Here is a 20,766-nt window from a genome sequence, read left to right as displayed (position 1 = left end):
GTATATACATGTATTTGCATATGATTATGTGTATTAGATTTTGGACTTGTTTTGAATATATATTCATGGCATTATTTTATCCTCTATACCTGAGTTACATGCTAGTGCTCTAACCGCTAACCGCCTCCAGACGTTGTATCCCCTCCAATGCAAGTATCGAACATACCTTATTTTTCTTGCGCAAAGTTAGGTGAATCGACTTGGTTTGTCAATTTGTTGTGGAAAAGGGGTGAGCTTCCATTTTTCAGAAGACTTAGACATTTAATCCATTATTATCATAGATTAGAATTAAGATTATTGTCATTAACATTATCATTTTCATTGTCATCTGTCAGAGTCAGGGACATGTCTGGACAAAAACTGGCTTTTTGTATGTTATCTTGTTATAAGACTTTGTCGGATTACTGTGGATTTGGGTGATGTTGGTCGGTTACTGGTTATCGGTCATAGATTTATCTTTTATTCTTTAATCTTACCTTGTGCGATCTTGTTATATCTTCAAAATTAATATGACATTAGGGATATCGTATTGTTTGGTTAGGTCTAAGGGGGTGGTCTCTGGGCTCTAATGAACTTGAGATACCCATCATGGCTAGGACCTGGTTTGGGTCGTGATAGGTTTATGGAGAGTTTCTCTTCTATTACTACTCCATTGACAAAGCTAACTCAGATAAGGTTAAGTTTCTGTGGTCCGATGCTTGTAAGGGTAGTTTTGAGAAGTTAAAGAATAAGTTGACTTCTGTGCCAGTTTTGACCCTACTCAAGGGTATTGATGATTTTGTTATGTATTGTGATCATCTCGTGTAGGGCTAGGTTGTGTTTTAATGCAGCATGGTAAGGTTGTGTCTTATGTTTCCAGGGAGCTTAAGGTTCAAGGAAGGAATTATCCAACTCACGATTTAGAGTTGGCGGCTGTGGTTTTTTCTTTGAAGATTTGGTGCCATTATCTATATGGGGTGTGTGTGGATATTTATTCAGATCATAGAGCTTTCAGTATGTGTTTACTCAAAAAGAGTTGAATCTCAGGCAGAGGCGGTGTTTAGAACTACTTAAGGAGTATGACATGAGTCTTCACTGCCATCCAAGTAAAGTTAATGTTGTTGATGATGCTCTTAGCAGGTTGTCTATGGGGAGCTTATCTCATGTTGATGAGGAGAAGAGAGGGTTGGTGAAGGACATTCATAGATTGGCTAACTTGGGATTTCATCTTTTAGACTCTTAGGATGGAGGAGTCATTGTTCAAGAAGTGGTTAAATAATCTCTTGGTGTTGAGGTCAAGAAAAAGCAAGATTTGGATCTCAAACTTATGTGGAGTAAATATGATGTGGGTCAGTAAAAGGTTTTGGCTTTTGAAATTAGAGGAGGTGGCATCTTAAGGTATCAAGGTAGGTTGTGAATTTCTGATGTTGATGGGAAGCAGGAAAGGATATTGACTGAGGCTTATGAGTCTAGGTATTAAGTTCTTTCGGGTTCAAATAAGTTGTACCATGACTTGAAGGAAATCTATTGGTGGAACAATGAGAAGAGGTATGTGGAAAATTTTGTGGCCAAATGGATGGTTTGTCAAAAGGTCAAGGTTGAATACTTAAGGCCTTGCGGTATATCTAGAGAGATAGAGTTACCCATGTAGAAATAGGAGATGATTAATATGGATGTCATTATGGGCCTTTCACGGTCTCTCAATCAGTATGATTCTATTTGGTTATTTGTGGATAGTTTTTATGATCCATTTTCAAAAAAGTAAAAAATGTTTCATAACATCGTAGCAAAGAAAACGTCTTTTGAGTCGCCACTTAATTTTAGAAAAATTAAGAAACCATTTTAAAAAGTTATTTTGAAGAAAAAACCTTTTAAAAATAACCAGAGTCTAGTTAAGGTTTCAAGTAAATTCTAAAGAAGGTGTTTGGCAATTTACAAAATTCACAAAGTGTGGTTCTCGATGGATTTAACATGTTCAGCTTATTTTGAAAGATTTTATTAAGTTATCAAAATCTTGAACTTATTTTAGAAAAATCTTAAATTTATTTTAAAATCCTATTTTGAATAAATAGAATTTATTTGATACTAATCTATTTCATTTACTAAGTGATAAAACAAAACATCAAGGCTTCAAAATATTTTTAACTTTAACATTTTTATTCAGATTAAGACTTTGGGCTAAATGATTAACCCAACTGCTTAAACGTCGATTTAAGCTACTTAATAATTATGAAGGGATATGAAAAAATCCCCAAGTTATTCTACGAGCTTAAGTTTGCCTAATAGAGCAAATTTAAAAATTTAAGAAAGTTAAATAACCAACATAAATTAATAAATTCAATATGATTTTGAAACACCCAAGACATTGGCCCTTGCAAAATTCTTAGGTTTTGGACATTCTGTCCATGATATGACTCAGGTTACTATTCATAACCTTAGATATGACTTAGTGACCCCTCATGCATATCCTAGGCAGTGTGGTGGGGGTTAAACACTGTCCAATATATGACTTATCCTCCCCATGGTCGTACCTTTGGGTACAGTCGTATCATGACAAGTCGTGTGGTATCTTAGGTGTTGCATTGATAAAACTATCTTGAGTACGGGTCAGAGTATGGTTTAGGGTACCATTAGTACCCTAAGGTATGAGTCAATTGTGTATGGTCTAATCTTGGGCAGTGTAGGGGTCCTTGGTGAGGCCTAGGGTACAAGCTAGGGTACCACTCGTACCCTAGGGTATGGTTTGGTGAGGGAGTTGTACCCTCTGGCAGGGTTTTCAATTTTAAGCTGATGGCTTTATAGATATTTTCCACCCCAAAACCCTTAAGTTCCCTCATTATATAACCTATTGTATCCTCTCTAGACACTCATTGGGTGGACAAAACATACAAAAAACACTCTTTAACTCACTCTTGAAGATTGGAGACTAGGGTTTGAAGAGAGTTCATCTAGAGGCAAGGGAGGTGTCAAGTTCTTCTGTGAATCTTCTTGTATAAGGCATGTATCTCTTCCCTCATGGTTACTTCAAAATATTATGTGATTTAAATAATGATTTTGTCTTGTAATTGGTGGTTTGAAATCAAATATAAAGGGTTTTGAAGCATAGTGTTGGGTGTTGTTTCCTCTTGCCTTAACTAGTGATTATATATGTTTTGGTGATGGTTAACACATATGGGCGATAACGCTCAACTCACTCCCATGATTAAGGGGTGAGGCGGTCATTGTCAAACAACCCAACTAGAGTTGGGGTCGAATCCACAAGGAGCAAATTATAGGCTTCAAATCTTATGGCTGTCCTAGTTACTACAAGTTTACCCGAAATGATAATAAACAAGACATGTAAAATAAAATAGAGGGAAATTGATTTGTAGAATAGCTTATCAGTCAACCATTCCCGGATATACCACTTTTGATTTAAGATTAAAATTAGAGAAAGGTCTTGGGATCATGTCAACCTAAAGGTAAAGTGTATAGGTTGATGACGGTTTGGCATGTGTTCTAGTTGTTGATAAAAGGATAGGCTAGGTTGAAATTCATTGTAGTTAATTTTTCAATAAAACTACAATGATTACACCCATTGGCTCTTTTGAGCACCTAACAAGTGTGCAATTCATAATCACCCAAAACCTCAAACAAACATCCCTATTTCTAGGATGATGCTCTTGACATGGCTTACACTCCAATCACACTTATTTCTAAGATTGCAAAAGATAGTAGACCATAGACTTAATTGTCCACCATTACTTTGTCCCCCAATAACCCACTTTCAAGGATGTTATGGGTTACCCCAAGTTCACCTTAGTCCCTCTTTCAAGGCTGACAAAGGATTTCTAGAGTTTGGGGTTTTCACCCATCAAACCCATTTAGAGATTTGGGGTTTTCACCCATCAAATTATAACTAGTAATCTCAAGAAATGGTGGAATCCATACTTAACAACTAAAAATAACGCAAACACAACAACACCTACACAAAATGATACTTTAGTTCAACATAATCCCAAGACAAAACTAATTTTCTACCCATGAAGAAAATAAAGAGAAATATACCATGGGAATTTCCCAAAACATCCATTCTTTAAAAAACTACTATGAAATTAAGCCTCTAAGAGTAGTTACACACTTTCCCAATTAGGGTTTCCTTCTTTCCTATTAAAAATAGTTATGAGGTAAGAAATACCCAACGAAGAAAGGGTTTTTTCTTATATATGGTTTAGGATTCTTCTAAGTACTTTCACATATCTTCCCTGGGGATATTTTTGTTGAACCGCGATTGTGCGTGACTGTCTGCGATCGCGGTTGTGTGCCGCAACTGCATTGTGTTGACTATCTTGACTTACCATGACCACGGATTGAGGACCGCGGTTGCGGTAACTGAAACTGATAAAGTCTAGCTCTTCAGTTGTACTCTTCTTTGCTCCCTTTTTATCATTTTCAGCTCCAATCCACATCTTTTGATCTCCTCAACTCTATGCCTGCAAAGAGTGGCTATTAGTGCATTTTATTTCCAATATGTCTCATTTATTTATTTAAAACAAGGTAATATACACAAATGTTTAGTGAGAATGGGTGGAAAAATCACCTCTCATCAACACCCCCAAATTAAGACCTTGCTTGTCCTCAAGCAACACTATCCCTTATCATGAGAAAACTCATATGTATGCTCTCATTCTATCACTCAATGATCATGATGACTCAAATTTGATTGCTACCACCAAAATCTTTTCATACATGTGCAAATAAGCTTTTAACGACTCCCTCATCATAAGATGAAATAGCGAAGGATGTAACGGACTTTGGGGAGTAACCATGTACCAACCACTAACACACTAGAAATAACTCACATGTTGACTACAATCATGCAATACTTCCATTTATCTCATTGTGCGGAAGATGACAAAATCTCCCACCCTAACTAGTTCATATGTCTCCTCACAAGAAAGGAAAAATTCACACACCTAGTTACGAATCATACAACAAGGAATTAAAAGCCCAAACACTCACTCTCACAAGAAATTCTCCATGTTAACAAGTACTATGCCATAGGATTTCCCCTATTTTCAATCACCACTACAATGACCACACTTGGTTGGGAATCACAAAGGGATTTTTGTGTTTATAATGTAGGTTTAGGGTTGGGGTAGGATATCATTTGGGAATAACATTGCTACACCCCTCCTTGAACATTCACAACACACTTTTTCAATCCTCTTTTTTGGCTAAGGGCCACTCTTCTTTAATTTCATTCTTTTCCCGCGCCTACTGATAGCTTTCTTTGTGCACCACCTTTTCTTTCATTTCTTTTTCTAGCAACTTACGCGCACTTAATTCCTTTGATGGACTCATTCATTTTCTATTTATTTATTTATTTATGCGGTTCAAACTCATGAGGCATTTCACTAACAAATTTGTGGACTTACACTTTCTTCCATCAACCTTTACCACCCCCAACTTAGGCTTTTAGCCTCAAGTTACATTTTTAAGTTCAGGGAGGGTTTGATTCATAAGAGAGATAAAAAAGATGGGTCACGGGTTTCCATGAGCTTGCCAAAGAAAGGTCCAAAGGCTTAAAGTAGTTACTAAGGATAATTATGCATGGGTAGGATTTTTAGGCTAGAGTGAGCTTCCAAAATTAGAAGATGACCTGTGTTCATTTTACCAACCAAGCACAATCAAAATTTAGCTTTGAAAGACTAATAGGGCAGGTTCTATATGGTATAAGTACACATGAGATAAACACAATTAACATCACACACATGGCATGCGAATGTTGTCACGGGTTTTAATTATTCTACCCAATCAAGACAAAGAAAGAGTATTCACTATTTTTCCAAAGTCAACTTTCTGAGTCATAGAAAGAGTGAAAAGTTTCATCACAAAGTTGCTCACGTCCATGCCTTCGAATTTTACAAAAATTTCAAACGGAGGGGGTTGTTTGATTTTATATTTGGACCACACATAATTTGCTAATCATAGCAACCACCCAAGCAATAGTCTTACATTGCAAATCATAGTACGGGCGACCCATCATATGGTTACTCAGACTTCACCAATGGATAATAATGCAATCCCAGATTATCAATGCTACAGGTACTCAAACTTTCTTTGAATTCTATGGCCTCGGTACCACTGGTACTCAAACTTCCCTTGCACCCAAGGTTAGAACCAATCATAGCAGAACTAAAATGAAGTAACAAACCCAGAACAAAATAGCTAATCCATGCAAATGTGGGCACCATCAGAGTGCCCAATTATTACAACTCAAACAAAAATAAAGATAAGAATTATCCAAAAGAGTAGAAAAGTATGCAGAAATATCAATAATACAGGCCCAAATTAAATGAATAAGAATAAGGAGACACCCCCAATTGAAAAGAAAGCAGTTTCCCCACTGCATAAATAATCAAGGGTAAAATAGATAGGGGTGCACCTTGAAACCACATCAAGGGTTGCTATCACTGTTAGACTCTGCATCACCACCCTCTTTCTCAAGATCGGACCACTCATATAGGGCCTTATCATGACTGACAACCTAAGAAGAAAGAAGTCTATCTCTGGCCTTATAACCTTTCATAGGCCCTTCACGCCCTTCCATATCCTGATAAAGAATTCGTCCTTCTTCTTCCTTGTAATCATTTTTTCATGTGTGATCCGGAGGTCTCGATGTGACTCTTCCAAAGAGAAGTAGCTTTTTCAAGCTTATCAATGGTAGATTCTTTCTTCTTTTAGTCTTTCTTATACTTCTCATAATCGATAAATGACACATAATAATGATGAGTGGTGAAAGGCTCTCTCGATCCTTAGGGCAAACTAGACATAAGCTCTTTGATGGTTGCAATATTTACTCCAATCTTCTCAAGAGGTCCCATGGTGGTTGGCCTATGAGACTCAAGCTCACTGCATACCAGCTTTTCTAAGTCGATCTTTCTTTTCTTGCATTTTCCAAATGCGCTCTCACTTCTAATCCTTAAGGGGTAAATAGGGTCATTAGGGAACACCCATATATCACTAGCATATTCTTCCACCTCTACTCTTTTGCAAAGCTCCGTAATCAAGGAGGGGAAGTATATATGTGTACCGCATTGGTCCATGATATGATCTATCTATTCAACCATGAGTTGACCAACATCTAGAGGGATGTCGTCTAGAATACATGCAACCGTCCTAGCATGCAATTTGGGGACTGCTGTGCAATGTGGGTGCAAGGAGAAACTCAGCTACCAATGATGTGAAACCATATACGGGGCTCAAAAGTGAAGTCATTCATGGAAATATTGCTTTTAGTTTGGGTCCATGAGACTTCATTTCTGGGCCATAGTCATTGTGCTAACCAACTCCCTGATTTACACCCCTTTTCTTTGAATTCACTCATGTTCCCATAAACATCATTGATTTGTTTAGCCCCAACTTTCACCGGCTTTCATGAATCTTGACAGCCACATTGAGTGGGTCCAAAACAAAGACTTCACCGATGTTTGCATAAAAGTCATGAATCTATTTATCATTTGTAATGCATGGATCCCAGGTGAAGCACCGCCACCCTATGGCTTCAAGTCATGAAGTGCCGATAGTTTCTCAGACATATTTTTGATTCAAAGTCCTCTCTCCGAGAGCAACTTTTTCCTAAGAAGATCCCTGTAGTAATATGTGTGGCACTCGGGTGCCATGAAACGATGTGATCATACTTATCCATGATATTGTTTTTAAAGCATTAAGTACACATTATACCTTTTGATGATGTTTTAATAATGCAAACTATGCTATAGTGATCACTAGAGTTCATTGGACTAGGTGCCTGGTGTTACTTGACTAAAAATTGGAAATGCAGGATTTTTGGCATGGCAGGAAACTAGCCTCCATTACCGCAATTGTGATTCAGGACTGCGTTCTAGTTTCTGCAATTATGGTTTATGACCTCGATCACGATATCGGAGGATGGTTCCACTTTTATCTATGTATGCTCAGATTCTTCTAATTTAGGCTAATATCATGTTCTACAATATGGGTGCATATGAAGATCATTTGAACAATGCTAAAAGGTGGATGGATGTGCCCTTTAGAAAACAAGCATCATTAGTGAAAGTTTAATTGAGAAAATCATCAAACACTTAGTGTGAACATCTCATTTGTCTACATTTTCCAAACATCCTTAGGTATTCAAGACTTTCCACTTGTATGCACACCTTGTTCAAGCAGTCAACATCTTACCAACATCAAGTAAGATAACATAGAAAGCATAACAATCAAAACTTTAGGCCCTCTCTTAATTATGCATTCTAGGGCTTATTCTTATAAATAAAAGCATAGATTCATGAAACTTACTAGAGTTGTGATGAAGGAGGGATGCAAGGATATTGTTTGAGAGCTCACAAACTTGGCCAAAAATAAGACCAAGTTATAGAGTACAATCTTGAAAGGGAGTGTGAGGAAAATAATGAAAACTAGGGCTTAAATGGCAGAAGTGGCCATGATCACAGTCAAGGGAAACGAACGTGCTTGGGGACTGCAATCGCGGTAACTGAGAGCAATTCTGCTCCCCTATTTTCCCTTGTTTAGCAATTCTTCCTTCCTTCATTCCCAAGGTAGGTCCTTGAACTCCTCTTCATTCATATTATTATTTTTAATATCCACCACGGATACTACTTGAAACTTTGTGGTTTGCTTTTTGGACTTGCAAATTTTGAAAGAGACCTGATCCTCTTGTACTCTAAATTTTATCCCCCAGCTCTAGATCAACAATGTCTCTCTCGATGGCCAAGAGAGGACGTCCAAGAATGATAGACACCTTTTGATCCATTTCATAATCCAATACCACAAAATTCTCCAGGAGAATAAACTTGTCCATGTTCACAAGGACGTCAAACAATATACCCACCGGCCTTTTTATAGATCGATCTGCTATTACGAGTTACATAAAGGGTGGCGTCAGGGTATCCAAACCAAGGTTCTTATATATGATGAAAGGAATTAAGCTAATGCTCGCACCAAGGTCACATAGAGATTTTGCAAATTCATGCATCCATATTGTGCAAGAAATAGTGAATACTCTGGGGTCATCTTTATTTTCTATAACCTTGCTATCCATGATAACGCTACACCTATGAGTGACCTCAATAGTATCACCTTCAACAAGTTTCTTCTTGGACATCAACTTTTTCATCAACTTAGCTTATCTCGGGATATCTTAGATAGCTTCAAGCAATGGGATATTTATCGATAGGTTGCTAAGTTTTACCATGAACTTTCTTAATTTGCCACCTTATTCTTTTTTATGCAATCTTTGAGGGAATGGGGGGGGAACTTAGATGGTTAGTCCTGCATCACCTTTTCTTTAGGGAATCACTTTCTTTTCTTTACCCTTGATTAAATTCTCACTCAAGTCTCTTCTAGAGGGCTTATCAAGTACCTTCTCACTCCTTGTGACAATTGCTAGACGTTGAGAAACATTCTTTGGAAAGCAATCATGTCACTAGGTAGTCTACCTCTAGTCCTAGTATTTAGTTGTATGGAGATTTTCCCAACTTGGGTATCTAATTACTTGATCGAGGTAGAGTGAGACACCACTGTTTGAGAAAGTTAGGAAAAATCGCCTTTCATTTGCAGACCATTTTGTTCGTACCCTCCACTCTACTCAAGATCCTTACCAATAAATCCTCGATCTTGAATTTTTGGGGTCGACAATATTGACTCTTTGGATTTGGCCCAATCATGAGGAGAAATATAACAGTCGTAGTCACGTTATCAATCTCTTCAATCTCTATCCCTCTCACAGTCCGTCCAACCTTGATTCCCACCTTGCCTTCGATAGGCAGGGCGGGAACCCCCTATTAGTTATCCAAATAGCATATTTCCTCATCCAACTTTTTTGCCTCTTCATCATCTTCATAAGATTTTGATGTTATGGCATTGACCATTTTCACGGGTACGCCCGTAACATGCTTAGTTAAGAGTTTGAGTTGGTCATCATTTTCTCCATGTTCTCCTCCTTTTTTTCATTCCGCTTTCTTTGTTCATTATCAACCATGGATGTAATAGAAGGAATTTTTTGAGCTTTGGTTTCTCAGAGATGCCAACCTCAATTTTTTTTTGACAATTCTCCAATCAATAGAAAGGTCGAGTGGTGGTGCAAATTTATTAGGGAACCGCCCATCGCAATATCTACCACCATTTTGTTTAATGGATCAAGGGCACATAGAAGATCTTGAGAAGTATTTTGTCCGAGACTTCATGATTTGGGCATTGATCAAGCTTACTATAAACCTTTCCCAAGCTTCAAACAATGGTTCTCTATTTATTTGTCGAATATTAACAATTTCATCCCTCTTTTGAAGTATTTTTTAAAGTGGGAAATATATATCAAGAATCACCTTAGTAAATTCATCCCAAGATGTAGTTGAGCTGGGTGGAAGTGAGTGGAGCCATGAAACCACCTCGCCCATTAATGATAACAGGAAAAGGTGAAGCCAAATGCACTCTTAAGTAATATGAGCTACATTGAACGGTGCACACACTTCCATAAAATTCTTCAAATAGACATTTGGGTCCTCAAAGGCTTAACCTCCATGCAATCCTTTCATTTGCAATATGTGAAGCATGATACTAGTCATATGGAAGACTTTGTTCCCATTAATTGGTAGGATGCAGATTGTGCTTGTTTGCTCTGCTTCATTTAGTGGGACATCATCATCTAGAGGGGCATTAAAGGGGCCCATGTTTCTTGTGTTATCACTCATTGTTCCGTTAACACTCCAATCACCTAAAACAAAAATTAAAAACAACAAATAAAGTAAATGATATCACACTACTCAAGTGAAATCTATATTTCACTCCCTGAAAATAGCGCCATTTTAATAATGCTCAACTTACTCCCATGATTAAGGGGTAAGGCGGCCGTTGTCAAACAAACTAACTAGACTTGGGGTTAAATCCACAAGGAGCTAATTATAGGCTTCAAATCCTATGGATGTCCTAGTTACTACAAGTTTACCCGGAATAATAATAAATAAGATATGTAAAATAATATAAAGGGGAAATTGATTTGGACAATAACTTATCAACTAACCATGCATGGATATACCACTTTTAATTTAAGATTAAGATTAGAGAAGGGTCTCGGGATCATGTCTACCTAATGGTAAAGTGTATGGTTTAAGGACGGTTTGGCATGAGTTTTAGTTGTTTATCAAAGGATAGTCTAGGTCGAAAGTCATTGTAGTCAATCTTTCAATAAACCTACAATGATTTCACCCATTAGCTCTTTTGAGAACCTAACAAGTGTTCAATTCATTATCACCTAAAACCTCAATCAAACATTCTTATTTTTAGGATGATGCTCTTGACATGGCTTACACCTCAATCACACTTATTTCTAAGATTGCTAGAGTTAGTAGACTATAGACCTAATTGTCCACCATTACTTTGTCCCCCTATAACCCTATTTCAAGGAAGTTATGGGTTACCTCTAGTTCACCTTAGTCCCTCTTTCAAAGATGACAAAGGATTTCTAGAGTTTAGGGTTTTCACCAATCAAATTCTAATTAGTAAGCTCAAGGAATGGTGGAATCCATGCTCAACAACTAAAGATCATGCAAACACAACAACACCCACACACAATTACACTTTAGTTTAACATAATTCCAAGACAAAATTAATTAGCTACTCATGAAGAAAATAAAGAGAAATATACCTTGGGGATTTTCCAAAACATCAATTCTTGACAAAATTACTAAGAAATTAAGCCTTCAAGAGTAGTTACACACTTGACCAATTAGGGTTTCCTTCTTTCCTATCAAAAATAGTTATAAGGTAAGCAATACCTAAATAAGAAAGGTTCTTGCTTATATATGGTTTGGGATTCTTCTAAGTACTTTTACAGATCTGCCCCTGGGCATATTCCCGCTAAACCACGATCATGCGTGATTGTCCATGACCGCATCTACGCTATAGTGGTTATGTGCCATGACTGCATTGTGTTGATCATCATGACTAACCACGAACATGGATTGAGGACCACGATTGCGGTAACTGAGGTTTGTTGTCTAAGTCTTAAACTGCACTCATCTTTGCTCTTTTTTTATCATTCTCAGCTCCAATCTATATCTTTCAGTCTTCTCAACTCTATGCCTAAAAAGAGTGGATATTAGTGTATTTTATCACCAATATGTCTATTTTATTTATTTAAAACAAGGTAATATGCACAAATATTTAGTGAGAATGAGTGAAAAAATTATCTCTCATCAGTTGGTGCTTGTTAATTATGGATTAATCAATGGTTCATGAGTAACCCTACATTTGATGATTTGTAATTTTGTTTTAGTCTTGATAAAAGTGTGCCCTCAAAGTGTTTGTGAAAATATCTAAGAGAATTAACTAGTCACTTGATAATGGTGTATTGAACTAAGGTTTTTATCTAGTGAATATGAATGAGATATAATTTTCTTATGATGAATATGAATGCTTAGTAAATAGTTGGTAAAGGCCTTGTTGGCCATGTAATAAGTTAATGGATGTCTTTGGTAGTTGGTGACTAAATGGGTTAAAGTCCTTAATCATGAATTTGAATTATGATTGAACTAAAAATGGGTATAAGAATGATAATAAGGAATGATTATCTTGTAAAGGTCATGATGACCATAATGAACTTTCATTGTGGCATAAACTAAGGCCTTGGCCTAATTAAATGATTAGTGGCTAAATGATATTTGTAAAGACCATGTGGTCGTCTATGGTAATTAAAATGTAGCCTTGGTGGCTTGAATTGATAAATTGGGTTAGTGTCCTTATATGTTGAACTGAATGGGCGTTAATATATGTGTAAAAAGGGTTAGATTTCAAATGTCGACTAGTAATAAGGATAATATGGCTTGTGGTTCAAGTCCCTCGCCTAATATGAATATTTGTGGTTTGGTTCCACTTACCATATAAATTATGAAGGTTTTTGGTTCGGGTGCACTTACTATATAAGATGTGAACATAGGTTTGTGGTTCGGGTCCAGTTACCATATAAAATATGAAGGTTTGTGGTTTGGGTCCACTTACCATATAAGACGTGAAGGTTTGTGGTTTGGGTCCACTTAACAAATAAAATATGAAGGTTTGTGGTTTGGATCCAGTTACCATATAAAATGTGAAGGTTTGTGGTTCGAGTCCACTTACCATATAAAATATTAAGGTTTGTGGTTCTGGTCCACTTCCCATATAAAATATGAAAATTTATGGCTCGGGTCCACTTACCATATAAGATGAGTCAGTCTATGGTTCGGGTCCACTTACCATATAAAATGTAATGGCTTGAGGTTCCGGTCCTCTTGTCCAATATAATGGGGAAACTCAATATTCTAAATTAATAAGGTGGAAAGTTGGAAATCCTTCACTCCATGCCTCATGAATAAATATTTTAAGATCGTATGTTATGACTTGATACAAGATTTAGCACGTCATGTAACTATATGTATATACATCTTCGTATATGCCTATGTTAATGTAAATATGGTTGCATATTATGGCTTGTCTTAGATTGAACAATTGGACTATTTTATCCTTAACCTTGAGTCACATGTTTACGCTTTAACTGGTAACTATCTCTGGACGCCATGTCCCCATGCAACATAGGGACTGAAACTTCTTCATCTCTTTCTGCACAGTGACCAAGTGTTCGGGCAGATCGGGTATTGAAATTGAAGTGGTGAGCTTCCATTCTTCTAAAGGCATATATTTCATAGTCTTTTACCTTATGTCATAGACCTATTTTATTTTGACTTGATGTTGTCTATCATCTGAGGCATGTCCCAATATATTTTAGACATTGGATTTGTAAAGGCTTTGTGAATAACTGTGGACTTAGGTATATTAGGTTAATATATTTATGTAAATAGCTTGATTAGACATTTCTTTAGCTATTACCATTGGTACTATTTCTACTCCCTTGTATGTGTTCAAAATTTTTTCTACACTTACGGTCGAAAGTGATGGTTAGTTTAGGTTAACATGGCAATCTCTGGTACTAGTTAGGATTGGTATTTCCCATATGACGTGTCCCAGTTTTGGGTCATGTCAAGTTGGTATCGAATCCTAGGTTCATGGTCAATTGGGTATCCACAAAGTCGTGTCAAGTAGAGTTTTTTAATGAGTGAAGTCTGTCACACTTATAAGAGAGGGGCTATGAAAAATTTAGGAATATTTCCCTTTCTTGTGTTTCAATCTTGAGGGATAGAGTCTAAGATCTTGGATTCCTCTAATTTTTGTTTGCTTATCTTTTAGATTAGGCCTCTAAGGAGATATGATATTCAGGCAAATACCCTGACCCAGACTGAGGGCTTTATGGATGGAGCTTGTCTAACTTTTGAGTCCAAACTCGGGCTAAAGCTGTGATATATGACCATCCTCATAAGGTTCCACCTATCCTTGCTAACCCTTTTTATAAGAGTGACACTCCTCTTCCGTCACCTCAAGGGGGTGCTTCTAATGCTGAGTTCCATCACTCTATTACTTTGTTGACTCAATTAGTAGCTTCTCAGTTCGTATGTGGTATTCATTTTTCTCCATCCTCTAAGGACACAAGATTTGGCCAATTCATAAAGTTGCACCCTCCTATGTTTACAGGTGTGAAGGTTGAGGAAAATTCTTAAAGTTTTATTGATAAAATAGAAAAGATATTCTAGATCATGCATGCATCAAGAGTTGAAGGTGTTGGGTTTTCTTCCTATCAATTGAAATATGTGGCGTACCAATGGTATGAAGAGTGGGAGATATCTAGAGGTGTGGATGCTAATGCCGCCGTATAGGAGGATATTTTTATTGCCTTCTTAGACCACTTCCTTCCTCAAAGGATGAGGGAAGTGAAAGTGAAAGAGTTTATAAATTTGAGGCATGGTAGGTTTTCCATCAGAGAGTATGCCTTGAGATTCCATCAGTTGTCTAGGTATGTCAATGAGATGGTATCTACCATGAGAGTTAGGATGTGTAAGTTTGTTTTGGGACTATCTCCCGAATTGGTCCTTGAGAGTAAGGTGGCTTTGTTGATCAACAACATGGACATCTCTAGGTTAGTTTTGTATATGCAACAAGTGGAGGAACAGAAAAAGAAATAGGTTGAGATTAATAAGAGGCAACGTAAGAGGTATCGGTCTTCTGAGCTAAGTGGAGGCCAGCAGTTTAATGGTAAGTTGTCAAAAAGGAATAATTGGGTAAGTAGTAATTCTCAGGCCAGTGGGTCCCATTCAGTACCGACCTACCCTTCTTGTAGATTTTGTGGTCAGCATCATCATGGTAAGTGTGAGAAGCGGAGGAACAAGTGTTTTTAGATATGGTCAATTTAGGTATATGCAGCGAGAGTGCCCTTATCGAGTGGTTACTTGGGCCGACAGGGCCCCTATTGCTACTTTGTTTACTCCTACAACAAAGGGTGGAGTCTCTATTTCTTCTTCTATTTCTAGTACCGGTACGGGCCGAATTGGTTATATGCACTTGCTACCCGCCAGGTGTCCGAGGCATCTCTGTATGTTGTTGCGGGTATATTGAAACTCTTTTTTCTATAATACATATGCTATACTTGGTACGGGGTCCATCTATCTTACGTGTTACCCCATATGTAATTTTGCATTTCGATTTGATTCCAAGTTATTTTAGAATCCTTTTTTATTTCTACCCCGATAAGAGACTTTGTGGTTTCAAGGAGTCTATAAGGGGTGTGTGGTAGTTGTTAGTAGTATTGAAACTCTTATTTATATGCTAGAAGTGGATATAGTTGATTTTGGAGTTATTCTAGGGATGGATTGGATCTATTTGTGCTATGCTTTCTTAGATTGTTGGACCCATAAAGTCATATTAAAATTCCTTAATGAGCCATTCATTATATGGGAAGGGGGTTCCTTAGTGACTAAGGGGAAGTTCATCTCTTATCTTAGAGCACGAAGAATGATCTCTAAAAGGGTGTTTGTATAATTTAGTCTGAGTTAAAGACTCTAACTTGGGAGGTCTTTTTCTAGAGTTAATTTTTGTGGTTAATAAATATCCTGAGGATTCTCGTTGATGACCTTCTTAGTACCTCATCGGGGAGATTGAGTATAAATTACCATTCTTTCTTTCTAGAATGGTTCTAGCAAAGTGTTTTTTGTTTTTATATGTATAAAAGGGATGGTTTTCCCAAGGGAAGGTACAAGTTGAATTGGAATAGCCCTCTATCATGAGTCCTATTCATATGGTTCCCATGTCCCTATATTGTGAAAGTGTATAGGTGATCCTTCGTTAGTTGTTTCCTTAGAGGATGTTCGTATTTTGAACTCTTTGTACTATGAGTAGGTCTCGATAAGGATCTTGGATTGGTAATTTCACCGGTTGAGAAAGAAAGAAAGAGGTGGCTTCGGTGAAGTCTTTATGAAGGAACCAAAAGTCCGAGGAAGCTACTTGGGATGCGGAAGAGGACATAAAGTCCAAGTATACGCAATTTCCCTCAATTCCAAGAACTCGTTCTTGAGTTATGGGTATTGGTTCTCTTAACTTGAGTTATGTCCTTTGTTAGGCAAGGGGTTGAAATCCGTAAACTTTGAATTGAACAAGTATCTTTGATGGACAATGGGTTTGAGTCCCAAAGTCAACAGAACGAATGGTTGGTCGGTCGTGATCTTGGCATGTGCCCTGACCTCATTGTATGTACTTGTTTTCTGGCATGGATTAGGGTTATTTTGATGAGTAAAGGTGTGTTAACTTTTGATTGTGTTTGCCTTACCTATTATTCGAGGATGAATGATCCTAAGTGGGGGAGAATGAAACACCCAAGACCTTGTCCTTTGCAAAATTCTTGGTCTTTGGACATTCTGTCCATGATACAACTCGGGGTACTAGTCTTACCCTTGAATATGACTTAGTGACCCCTCACTCGTATCCTAGGTAGTGTGGTGGGGGTTAAACACTTTTCAAGATACAACTTTGCCTCCCCATAGTCGTACCTTAAGGTATGAGTCGTATCATGCCAAGTCGTATGATATCTTGGGTGTTGTCTTGATGAAACTATCTTAAGTACGGGTCAGGGTATGGTATAGGGTTCCATTCATACCCTGAGGTACGAGTTAAGTACGTATGGTCTTACCTTAGGCAGTATAGGGGTCCTTGGTGAGGCCTAGGGTACCACTCGTACCCTAGGGTATGGTTTTGTGAGGAAGTCATACCCTTCAGCAGGTTAGGCTTTCAACTTTTAAGTTTAGGGATTTATAGATATTACCCACCCTAAAGACCTTAAGTTCCCTCACTATATAACCTATTGTAGCCTCTCTTAAAACTCTTGGGTGGAAAAAGCATACCAAAAACACTCTCTAACTAACTCTTGAAGATTGAAGACTAGGGTTTGAAGAGAGTTCATCTAGAGGCAAGGGAGGTGTCAAGTTATTCCAGGAATCTTTTTGTATAAGGCATATATCTCTTCCCTCATTGTTAGTTCAAAATATCATGTGATTTAAACAATGATTGTCTTGTAATTGGTGGTTTTGAAATAAAATGTTGAAGGTTTTGAAGCATAGTATTGGGTATTAATTACTCTTGCTTTAACTAGTGCTTATATATGTCTTTGGTGATGGTTTGCATATGTAGGTCCTTATTAATTGTGGATAACCAATGGGTCATAAGTAACCCTAAGTTTGATGATTTCTACTTTGGTTTAGGTCTTGATAAAGGTGTGCCCTCAAGGTGTTTGTGAAAATGTCTAAGAGAATTAACTAGTCACTTGATAATGGTGTATTGAACTACGGTATTGGTCTAATGAATATGAATGAGATATACATTGTTATGATGAATATTATTGCTTGGTAAATGGTTGGTAAAGGCTTTGTTGGCCATGTAATAAGTTAATGGATGTCTTTGGTAGTTGGTTGAGTAAATGGATTAAAATCCTTAAACATGAACTTTAATTGTGATTGAACTAAAGATGGGTATAAGAATGCTAATGAGGAATGATTGGCTTGTAAAGGCCATGATGACCATAAATGAACTTGCATCGTGGAAAAAACTAAGGCCTTGGACTAATTAAACGATTAGTGGCTAAATGATATTTGTAAAGACCATGTGGTCATCTATGGTGATTGAAATGTAGCCTTGGTGGCTTGAATTGTCCAATTGGATTAGAGTCCTTATGTGCTGAATTGAATAGACATTAATATATGTGTAAAAAGGGTTAGATTTCAAATGTCGACTAGTAATGGGGATAAGATGGCTTGTGGTTCAAGTCCCTTGCCTAATGTGAAGGTTTGTGGTTTGGTTCCACTTACCATATAAAATATGAAGGTTTGTGATTCAGGTCTACTTACCATATAAAATGTGAAGGTTTGTGGTTCGGGTCCACTTACCATATAAAATGTGAAGGTTTGTGGTTCGGGTTCACTTACCATATAAGATGTAAAGGTTTGTGGTTCGGGTCCACTTACCATATAAAATGTGAAGGTTTGTGGTTCGAGTTTACTTACCATATAAAATGTGATAGTTTATGGTTAGGGTCCACTTACCATATAAAATGAATCGGTCTGTAGTTCGGGTCCACTTACCATATAGAATGTGACGGCTAGAGGTTCGATTCCTCTTGTCCAATGTAACAAGGAAACTCAATGTTCTAAATTAATAGGGCGGAAGGTTTGAAGTCCTTCACTCCATGCCTCATGAATAAATGTTTCAAGAATGTATATTCTGACTAGCTCCATGATTTAGCACGTCATGTAACTATATGTATATGCATCTTCATATATGCCTATGTTAATGTAAATATGGTTGTATATGATGGTTTGGCTTGGTTTGAAAAACTGCACTATTTTATCCTTATCCTTGAGTTACATACTAGCACTTCAACCGCTAATCGTATCCGGATGCTATGTCCCCATGTGGCATAGGGGTCGGAGCTTCTTCTTCTCTTCCTACTCAGTGATCGAGTGTTCGGGTGGATCGTGTTCCGACATTGAAGTGGTGAGCTTTCATTCTTCAGAAGGCATACATTTCATAGTCTTTTACCTTATGTCATAGACTTATTTTATTTTAACCTGATGTTGGCTATTGTCGGGGGCATGTCCTGACATGTTTTAGACATCAGATTAGTAAAGACTTTGTGGATGACTATGGACTTGGGTATATTGGGTTAATATATTGATGTAAATGGCATGATTAGGTATTTCATTAGCTATTACCATTTGTAGTGTTTCCGCTTCCTTCTATGTGTTCGGAGTTCATCCAATAGTTGTGGTTAAAGGTGATGGTTACGTTGGGTTAACGGGGCGATCTCCGATCCTAATTGGGATTGGGATTGCCCATACGACATGGACCGATTATGGGCCGTGTCAAATTTGCTCCTCAAGGATTTATTTAAATTAACTTAAATATATAAACAAATAATTGAATTAATACAAGGAAATAAAGGGAGAAAACTAGAGCTTTGGACCCCGTTTTAGGCCTATATCAAATCTGGACAGTCTTGGGCCAATTTTAATGGAACTTTTTCCATCCCTTTTTCAGCTATATACCCACTGTCTACGTTTTCCTATGTATATGTTATATATCTGTGTATAAAAAATTGCACATTTGCTTCCATTTTCATTATGCATCATATAGTGGCATGTACCAGGCACTTTCGTCTTGGAAGACCCATTTATGTGTACTAGTCCCTTTGGACTTGTTGGTTTTGAAGCATAGGATCAAAGATTAGGGCCTCCTTGGCCCTTTGAGGAGATATGGAGAAGTTTAGAGTCCCGTGAACTCACGAGGGGTGTTCATGCAAAGAAGATGATAATGCAAATTACTAAATTTATTAATACACAAAGAAAGACAAATTTATTAAACATGCTAAAAAATGCACATCACAAAGATAACTATCTCATGCCATATGAGAAAAAGATAAAAATTAATATCCATCCAAACAAAAAGTGACATATTTTAAAGAGACAAAGATTAAGATCAACTATACTGCATTCATTAAAAATCTCAAGAAAGAGAAAGAGAAGAAAAAGACTGAAACACATTATCAAATACAAATGATATCTATCACATTACCAAAGTTAAACAAGTATGTATATTTCAATCACCCTGGCAGAAATTCCAAGTATAATCAATTTCGACGAAGGTTTCAGGAAAAATACTTTTGAAACAAATTACACCCCAGGGAGAAAAGTAAAAACCCAAACAGTAATGAAATTCCTTTATATTTGACACAGAAAGTTAAAAAACATGAGCAAATTGAAAAGTTGTTAGTTTTACACTAAAGAATGACTCTTAACTACCAAGATGACAACTTTATTTTCTAAAGTAATCAAACATTGCCACTAATGCGCAAAACAGTGAGACCAATAGACCAACTTTAATTATAAACATTAGCATTAGCATGGATCCAACAAATAACACTTTAATCAAGACCATATTACTAGCCGATTTTCCCTTATACTCAAGTGAGTGGGAAGCGAAAACAATGCAGCTAAAATAATTTTGTCATAAGCTAATTACTCAACCAGGAGAGGACTGAAATCTCCATAATTAATCAAATATTTGAGCAAGACAGTGCTAATCCATGGCCAACAGAAACACACACACACACACATATATATATATAAATATATATATATATATATATATATATATATATATATATATATTATAGAGGATAACAAGATAAATGAAAATGAACAATTATGATGCTAACTCTACCATTGACTATCACAAAATATCAAAAAGAGATGTAGAAACCTAATATTACAACAGCAAAATCATATTCAAAGTGAGGATTTAAAGCTAAAAAATGACTTCAAAATAGATTTCAACGAAACCAAA

This window comes from Capsicum annuum, chromosome 3 (assembly GCF_002878395.1).
Source record: "Capsicum annuum cultivar UCD-10X-F1 chromosome 3, UCD10Xv1.1, whole genome shotgun sequence".
NCBI classification, from domain to species: Eukaryota; Viridiplantae; Streptophyta; class Magnoliopsida; order Solanales; family Solanaceae; genus Capsicum; species Capsicum annuum.
The sequence above is the reverse complement of the archived record's forward strand: the minus strand, read 5'-3'. Positions refer to the sequence as shown.